This window comes from Phyllostomus discolor, chromosome X (genome assembly GCF_004126475.2).
Source record: "Phyllostomus discolor isolate MPI-MPIP mPhyDis1 chromosome X, mPhyDis1.pri.v3, whole genome shotgun sequence".
Classification (NCBI taxonomy): Eukaryota; Metazoa; Chordata; class Mammalia; order Chiroptera; family Phyllostomidae; genus Phyllostomus; species Phyllostomus discolor.
In genome coordinates this window covers 95091032-95099899 of record NC_050198.1, presented here as the reverse complement: position 1 = coordinate 95099899, position 8868 = coordinate 95091032, and positions in this window count along the sequence as shown.

Here is an 8868-nt window from a genome sequence, read left to right as displayed (position 1 = left end):
GTTACAGAATAGCCAGGGGAATGTAAAGTACAGTGTAGGAAATGGAGTAGCCAAAGAACTTATACGCATGACCTAAAGACATGAACAGTGGTGTGGGGATTGCCTGAGGGAGTGGGGGGTGCTGGGTGGAGGGGAACAATGGGAGAAATTTGGACTACTGTAACAGTATAATCAATAAAATATAATTTGCAAAAAACACCTAAACTCTTCTGTTTAATTTTAACAGTATCTCAGTTGATTCTCTTACACCAGGGGTGCCACACTCATTAGCATCGAGGGCGAGATCAGCCTCGCGGTTGTCTTCAAAGGGCTGAATGTAATTTTAAGATATTATAAATGTAACTAGTCCTTAACAGTTAAGTGAGAGCTCAGTGCTGCCGCCGGGTAGAAACAAGGTGCCGGGCTGGATAAAGCAAGGTGGAGGGCTGGGTTTGGCACGCAGACCTTGTATTTGCCACCTGTGTCTTAGATCATGTATATATCATATATAAAGAAGGACATTTTATGACTGTCACGAGCATGTGTTCATGATATAGCCTTTCCTATAAGTCAGCTGGACAACTGCCCGGCTAGCTGCCTGCTGAGCAGCCCGGCACCAAGGAGTAGACAAGAGTCACACACAGTAACTCTGCTATCCACTCAGCTTTTACTGAATGCAGGGTCACTCAAAGTTTAACATCAACACACAATAATATCCTACTCACACTCTAAGAATCTAAGGGAATTATAACACACACAGAGCAATCAGTGGGGATAATGAACCCAAGTCCCAGAGTCTTGGTCTGCAGGTCCGGGAGACAGCACGGTGGGCAAAGGACTTGTCAGCGTCTTGCAAGGAAGGATCTCTGGAGCCAGGTGGGCAGCAGGGCAGATGAAGTCCTCAGTCCAGCAGGGCAGAACCTCCAGCGGCTGATGCTAAGAAAGATCCGTGTGGCGTGGAGCAGCCCTCTGCTGTGTGGAGCTCAGCTGTCTCAGCAGTGGTCTGGAGCCTGCCTCAGTTATACCTTGAAAGTGGTGTGCCCCACCCTTTTGGGTCTTTTCGATAAATGTCTGGCACCTCTGAATGCAAGTGGGGGATATGCCCAGGAGTCTATCTATGGGTGGTCCCGCTCCGCAGGCATGGCTGTTCTGGTCACATGTGCAGATCTCTTACGGGTGTCTCCTTGCCACCAGACAAATATTTTTATTTTTAACTAAAAATATATACACATGTTTAAAAAGTCAAGCAATATAAAAAGATAAACAATGAAAGTAAATAAATAAAATCTTAAAAAAAACCCCAAAACCCTGGCTGGTGTGGCTCAGTGGATTGAGTGCTGGCCTGTGAACCAAAGGGTCACCGGTTTGATTCCCAGTCGGGGCACATGCCTGGGTTGTGCACCAGGTCAGGTCCCCAGTAAGGGACACGCAAGAGGTGACCACACATGGATGTTTCTCTCCTTCTCTTTCTCCCTTCCTACCCTTCTCTCTAGAAATAAATAAAATCTTTTTCAAATAAGATGAATGATGAAAGTTACATACTACCCCTACTCCTGTTCCCTAGTTCCCCTTTCAGAGACCATCACTATTGTCAATTTCTTGTGTATCTTCTAGATGTAGTCTATATAAATCGTGCACATGCACTTATAAATGGGTGTATACGTATGTGTGTGTGTGCACATGTATTTGTTTTTTTTAATTTTTATTTTATTTTTTTTCTTAAGATTTTATTTATTTATTTTTAGGGAGGGAAGGGAGGGGGAGAGAGAGAGAGAGAAACATCAATGTGCAGTTGCTGGGGGCCATGGCCTGCAACCCAGGAATGTACCCTGGCTGGGAATCAAACCTGGGACACTTTGGTTCCCAGCCGGCGCTCAATCCACTGAGCTACGCCAGCCAGGGCACATGTATTTGGATATCTCTGTCTCTCTGGTCTGGTTTATTGATGAAAACAGAAGTTTCCCTCTTTCATTTGAAAATATATCTATATACCCATCTCTTTTTTTTTTTTCCACAAATGGTAGCAGGCTATTCACTTTGCTTTTTTCACTTAATATATCTTTGAGATTGTGTCATATCAATACATGTACAGCTGCCTTACTCTTTCTTCTGACTGCATCATAATTTATTGAACCTGATCCAGGCATTTCAGTTGTTTCCAATATCCTGTGATTACAGTCTCTTTAAACATACTTATTTGTGTACCTATGCCAGTATATTTGTAGGATAAATTCCTAGAAGTATGATCGCTGGATTAAAGTATATTGTGGCTGATGTGATTCCCTGCCCAACATCCGTTACACGGCTTGCCCATTTTTAGCAGTCATAAAGTTCCAAGGGGTGGGATTGACCAGCTTTTTGGCAGGCGGTACCACCCTGTGTAACCCAATAAGGGTAAGTCCACAGTCCATTCCCCCAAGCCTCAGTGATTGGTTGAGGCCAGTGGTCCCCAACCTTTTTGGCACCAGGGACCAGTTTCAAGGAAGACAATTTTTTCACAAAGTGGTGGTGGGGTTGGGGGGGGTAGTTTAGGGATGATTCAAGCACATTACATTCAAGCTCGCCTCCTGCTGTGTGGCCAGGTTCCTAACAGGTCTGGACAGATCTCAGTCTGTGGTCCCTGGAGTTGGGGACCCAGTCGTTTAGGCAACCCAGGCCTTAGCCAATCAGCGCATATACCATTGTCCTGTCAAGGAGATTGTTTAGGAATGGGCCACTGACCCAATTCAAATAAATAAAATGTTATAGGAAGTGTATTGAAGTATTTGGGAGAAGTTTGTTTGTTTTTGTTCTTTGCTCTTCTGAGAGAGAGAACAGAAGTCAGCTTTGTCTCTTCTTTGGACAGTGTGGTATCTCATGTAAAGCGTTCAAATGCTGCGGTGCTTTTGCTACCAAAAAGGGAGTCACATATACCTGGAAGCTCCATTGTGGAAGGCTTAACTGACAGATGAAAGGAAATTAGGTCTTTGGTGATATCGCTGATCCACAGACTCAGACCAATTGCAAAGCCTGCTCATCCCCTGGAATGTGCAGTTGTAAGAACCAATAAATCCTTTTATTGTTTAAGTCTATTGGAGTTGGGTTTTCTGTTACTTACCAATAAAAAAGGTATATTGACTTTACAATGTTTTTGGCAAGTTGCTCTCCAAAAGTTATACTAATTTACAACCCAACAACAAAATATGAGAGTGTCTTTCTCTCCACACACTTGGGAAAGCAATGCATTATCAGACTTTCTGATATTGTCAGTTTTATAGGAAAAGAGTGGTATCATGTATTTATTTATATATTTATATGTGATACCATTCTGTTACATATATATATATATGGTAACATAAAAATGTATATATTTTTTAGTCCTCACCAGAGGATATATTCATTGATTTTAGAGAGGGAGAAAGGGAGGGAGGGAAGGGGGGAGAGGAAGAGGGAAAGAGAGAAACATTGATGTGAGAGAGACACACCGATCCCATACGCCACAGGTGGCAAACACAAGGCCTGCGGACTGAATCTGACCCTCCACCTTGTTTTATCTTGCCGGCACCTTATTTCTACCCTGAGGCAGCACAGAGTTCCTTGCCCCTAGTTAAGGAGAGTTACATGTATACAGTCCTAACATTACATTTGGCCCTTTGAAGGCAACTGTGAGGCTGATGTGTCCCCCAGTGCAAATGAGTTTGACACCCTGCATGCCAAGCTAGGTATGTGCCATGACGGAGTTGAACCTGCAACCTTTCAGTGCAAGAAACTAGCTCCATCCAAGGAAGCCACTGGTGATTAAGTCAATATCCAGCCCCTCACTTCCACAGAGGTCAAGGGATGGGGCTGAAATTTCGAATCCTCTAATCACAAGCTTGGTTCCCCTGGCTACACCCCCGCCTGCCACCCCCCCCCCACCATTGCCAAGGCTATTTATTCAGAAGCCCCTAGCCACAAGTCATCTGGTTGATCTCTTGTTCAAGTCTTCCCTTTCTGCACTGACCTGATTGTGCTACACATTCTTGAAAGAGGATTATTTCAGGCCCCAACTTGTAAAACTGTCTATTCCTCCCTTCAATGCTGTTCATTTTTGCTTCGTATATTTTAGGACCCTGCTGTAGGCTGACATATATCATACATTCTTGCTGGATCAACTCTTTTTATCAATATATAATGTCCTTTTTTTTGTTTCTTGTAACTTTTTTTTTATTTAAAGCGCTTTTTTTTCCTGATAATATAAGCAACTCAGCTCTATTGGGGTTACTTCTGTGTTTGAGAATTTTTATGAGTTTATTTGAGCCAAACTGATACATATGCCTGGGAGGCAGTTTCAAAGGCTCCTTGTTTTGGTTACTATTTGCATGAGATTAGTTACCTTCATCCTCTTTGTGTCTTTATGTTTAAAATGAGTTTCTTGTGGGCAGCCTTTGGAAACCTTTTATGGTGGAAATTTTTCAACCTTAGGCAAAGGAGAGACAATAGTGTAAAGAAGCTCCAGGTACCCGTCACCTAGTTCAATAACAATACCATTTTGTTGCTATTTTGTCTAGTCCTCTCCCCTAGTGAGATTTTGCTGGAGTATTTTAAAGGGTATCCTAGGTATCATATAATTTCGCGGAAATATTTTGGCTCCTATCTTTAAAAGATAAACACAAAAAAATCCAATCACAATACCATTATCACATCCAGTAAAATGTAGAATTTCTCAATGTCATCTAATACCTAGTCAGTGTTTCATTTTCTCTTAATATCTCAAAAGCATTTTACTTGGCAGTTGTCAACCTAGGGATATTTTTAGTGACAGTTTCAGAAGATCTGCTTCTTCCACTCCTTGTTTCCCTTCATCTTTTCTGACTTGATAGTGTTGGGTATTTTAACTTTTTTTTTCATTCTTTTATTTTTATTTTTCACATTTTTAATTGTTCAAATAGAGAAATAGAGTTTTCTGCCTTTTCCCCCACCCCAGCCCAACCCCCAAGCCCTCCCCACCTCCCTCCCGCCTCCACACTCCCCACCACCCCTGTTATTGTCCATGTGTCCTCTATAATGGCTCCTGCAAATCCTTCACCCTTCTCCCCTAAAATTCCCTCCCCTCTCCCCTCTGGTCACCATCACTCTGCTCTCAATTTCAGTGTCTTTGGTTATATTTTGCTTGTTTGTTTGTTTTGTTGATTAGGTTCCTGTTAAAGGTGAGATCATATGGTATTTGTCTTTTACCACCTGGCTTATTTCACTTAGCATAATGCTTTCCAGCTCCATCCACGCTGTTGCAAAGGGTAGGAGCGCCTTCTTCATTTCTGCTGCATAGAATTCCACTGTGTAAATGTACCATAGTTTTTTTGATCCATTCATTTACTGATGGGCACCTAGGTTGTTTCCAGCACTTGGCTATTGTGGGTATTTTAACTTTTAAAGCTATTGTAGATGTCTGTTCTAAATACTTCTTTTCTTTTCTTTTTGGCTCCTCCACTTCCTCCTACCTGCATCCTTGAGGCCCAATGTTGAACTCTTCTCTTTTCCTTTCAGGTAACTAATTCACATTATTATTTCAACTGCCACCTTTGCTGATGGCTCTAACATCTTCATCTCTAGCCCAGGCCTCACACTCAAACTCCAGTTCTCTATTTCCAACTGCCTACAGGACACTTCTGCATGAAAGCCCCATCAGAAACTCAAACTAAACTACCTAACATTGAAATTATCCTCCCCCGCCAAATAACTCCCTTCATATCATCACCTGATGATGGCAACTTCATTCATTCTCTGTTTTTTTTAAAGATTTTTTAAAAGATTTTATTTATTTATTTTTAGAGAGGGAAGAAAGGGAGTGGGGGAGAGAGAGAGAGAGAGAGAGAGAGAGAGACATCAATGTGCGGTTGCTGGGGGCTGTGGCCTGCAACCCAGGCATGTGCCCTGACTGGGAATCGAACCTGCGACACTTTGGTTCGCAGCCCGCGCTCAATCCACTGAGCTATGCCAGCCAGGGTGTTTTTTTGTTTGTTTGTTTGTTTAGATTTTATTTATTTAGTTTTAGAGAGATGGTAAGGGAGGGAGAAAGAGAGGGAGAGAAACATCAATGTGTGGTTGCCTCTCATGTGTCCCCCACTAGAGACCCAGCTTGCAACCCAGGCATGTGCCCTGACTGGGAATTGAACCAGTGACCATTTGCTTCACAGGTCAATGCTCATTGGACTAAGCTACACCAGCCAGAACATTCTCCCCATTCTTAAGCTTAATGTCCTAGTTATTTCTAAGCTGCAATTCTCTTTCATTTCCCTTATTCAGTTTGTTACCAAATTCTATTGATTCTTCCTTTGTCGTGTCTCTAGCTTCTCTCCAATCTCACTGTTATTCCCTGAAACCCAATCGCAGGCCTTCATAGATAATTTAGCTACCATTTAGAATTATGCTGGAAAGACTTAGGGATCATTTCTATAGTTTGTTACTAGAATTATGCTGGAAGTCTTAACCAATACACTGAAACAAGGAACCAAAATAAGAGGTATAAATATTGGCAAGGTAAAGACAAAACTTTCATTATTTCTAGTTGATATGAAATTCCAAGAAATCAGCTTACAATTGTTATACAAAAAACAAATGTTTAGCCCTGGCTGGTGTGGCTCACTGGATTGAATGCTGGCCTGCAAACCAAAGGGTCACAGGTTCAATTCCTGGTCAGGGCACATGCCTGGATTGTGTGGTCGGTTCCCAGCTGGGAGCACGTGTGAGAGGCAACCGATCAATGTTCTCATATCGATGTCTGTCTTCCTCTCGTTCTCCCTTCCTTCCCCTCTCTCTAATAAGTAAGTACATAAATAAGTAAAAATTTGTTAAACAATAAAAATAAAGAAATCTCAGAATTGTTATGCTGAGCAAAAGACGTGGAAACAAAAGAGTGCATGCTGTATGATTCTATTTGTATGAAATCCTAGAAAGGCATAATTAATCTTTAGTGAGAGAAAGCAGAACAGTGATCCTCTGGGGCTGTGGGATGGTAGGGATTGACTGCAAAGGAGTACAAGGGAGCCTGTAGGGCTGATGGAAATACATGCCTTCACTGTGGCAGTAATTACATAGGTGCATCCGTTTGTCAAAAGTCATCAAACTATAGCCCTGGCTGGCGTAGCTCAGTGGATTGAGCGCGGGCTGCAAACCAAAGCATTACAGGTTCGATTCCCAGTCAGGGCACATGCCTGGGTTGCAGGCCACGGCCCCCAGCAACCGCACATTGATGTTTCTCTCTCTCTCTCTCTCTCTCTCTCTCTCTCTCTCTCTCTCTCTCTCTCTCTCTCTCTCTCTCTTTCTCCCTCCCTTCCCTCTCTAAAAATAAATAAATAAAATCTTTATTAAAAAAATTTAAAAAGTCATCAAACTATAAACTGAAAATGAGCTTTTAGATGTCATGCATCTGTAAGTTTGATTGACACAGAAAAAAAAACAATTCTGCAATAACAAGGGATGAAGTACTGGAACATGCTACTACAGGGAGGACACTCAAAAACATTATGCTAAGTGGGAAAAAAAAAGCCAGATGCAAAAAGCACAATAGGTATATTGTGTGACCCCATTGCTGTGAAATGGTCAGGAAAAACAACTTCATAGAGACAATAAGTAGCTTAGTGGTTGCCTGGGGTTTAAGTGCAGGGACTGGCTGCACCTGGGCCTGAGGGGCCTTTCTTAGGTGATGCAAATGCCCTCACATTGGATTGTGAAGATAGCAGCACAACATTGTCAAGTGCCTAAAAATCATTTCATTGCTCACTTAAAATGAGTGACCTTGTTATGTAAATGATATCTCACTGACGCTTGTTTTCAAAAGATAGTTGACCATATGGTTCAACAATCCTGCTCCTTGGTATTTACCCAGAGGAGCTGACAACTTGAGGTTCACACAAAAGCCTGCATTTGAATGTTTATAGGGCTTTATTCACACAACTGGCTCAACTTGCAAGCAGCCAACGTGTTCTTCAGTAGGTGAATGGATATGCTGTAGTGCATCGGTACACTGGCATATTAGTACTAAAAAGAAATGAGATAGCAAGCCAGAAAAGACATGGAGACACCTCAAATGCATATTACTAAGTGAAAGGAGTAAATGTGAAAAGGCTACATATTTTTTTATTTGATTCCAACTGCATGACATTCTAGAAAAGGTAAAAAAAAAAAAAAAAAACAACCGTGGGTATAATACCAAGATCAGTAGTTGCCAGGGATCAGAGGGCAGACAGGGATGAATAGGCAGAGCACAGAGATGTTTTAGGGCAGTGAAACTATTCTGTATGCTATTATAAAAGTGGATACATGGTATTGGATATTTGGCAAAATTTGTAGAATGTACACCAAGAGTCAGTCCTAATATCAACTGTGGACCTTGGGTGATGACAATGTGTCAGTGTAGGTTCATCGGCCCCAACAAATGTGCCACTCTGGTGAATGCTGATCGTGGGGGCGGTTATGCGTGGGAGGGGGTTCGGGAATACGTGGGAATTCTCTGTATTTTCAATCCCATTTTGCTGTGAACCTAAAACTGCTCTGAAAAGAAACTCTTTTTAAAAAGAAATGAAATATCAAGCCGTGAGAAGACATGGATGAACCTCAAATGCATATCAGTAGATGAAAGAAGGAAATCTGGAAAAGCAATACATGTTGTATGATTTCAAGTACATAAAATTCTGAAAGGGCAAAACTGTGGAGACAGTAAGAAGATCAGTGGTTGCCAGGAGTCAGGGGGGAGTGGGGGTGAATAGTCAGACCACTGAGTATTTTTAAAGCAGTGAAACTATTCTGTATGCTATTCTAATGGTGAATTCATTTGTTAGAACTCAGCACATACCATACTAAGAGTAAACTCTATCTAATGTAGACTTTGGATTATAACAATGTGTCGATTTAGGTTCATCAGTTGTAACA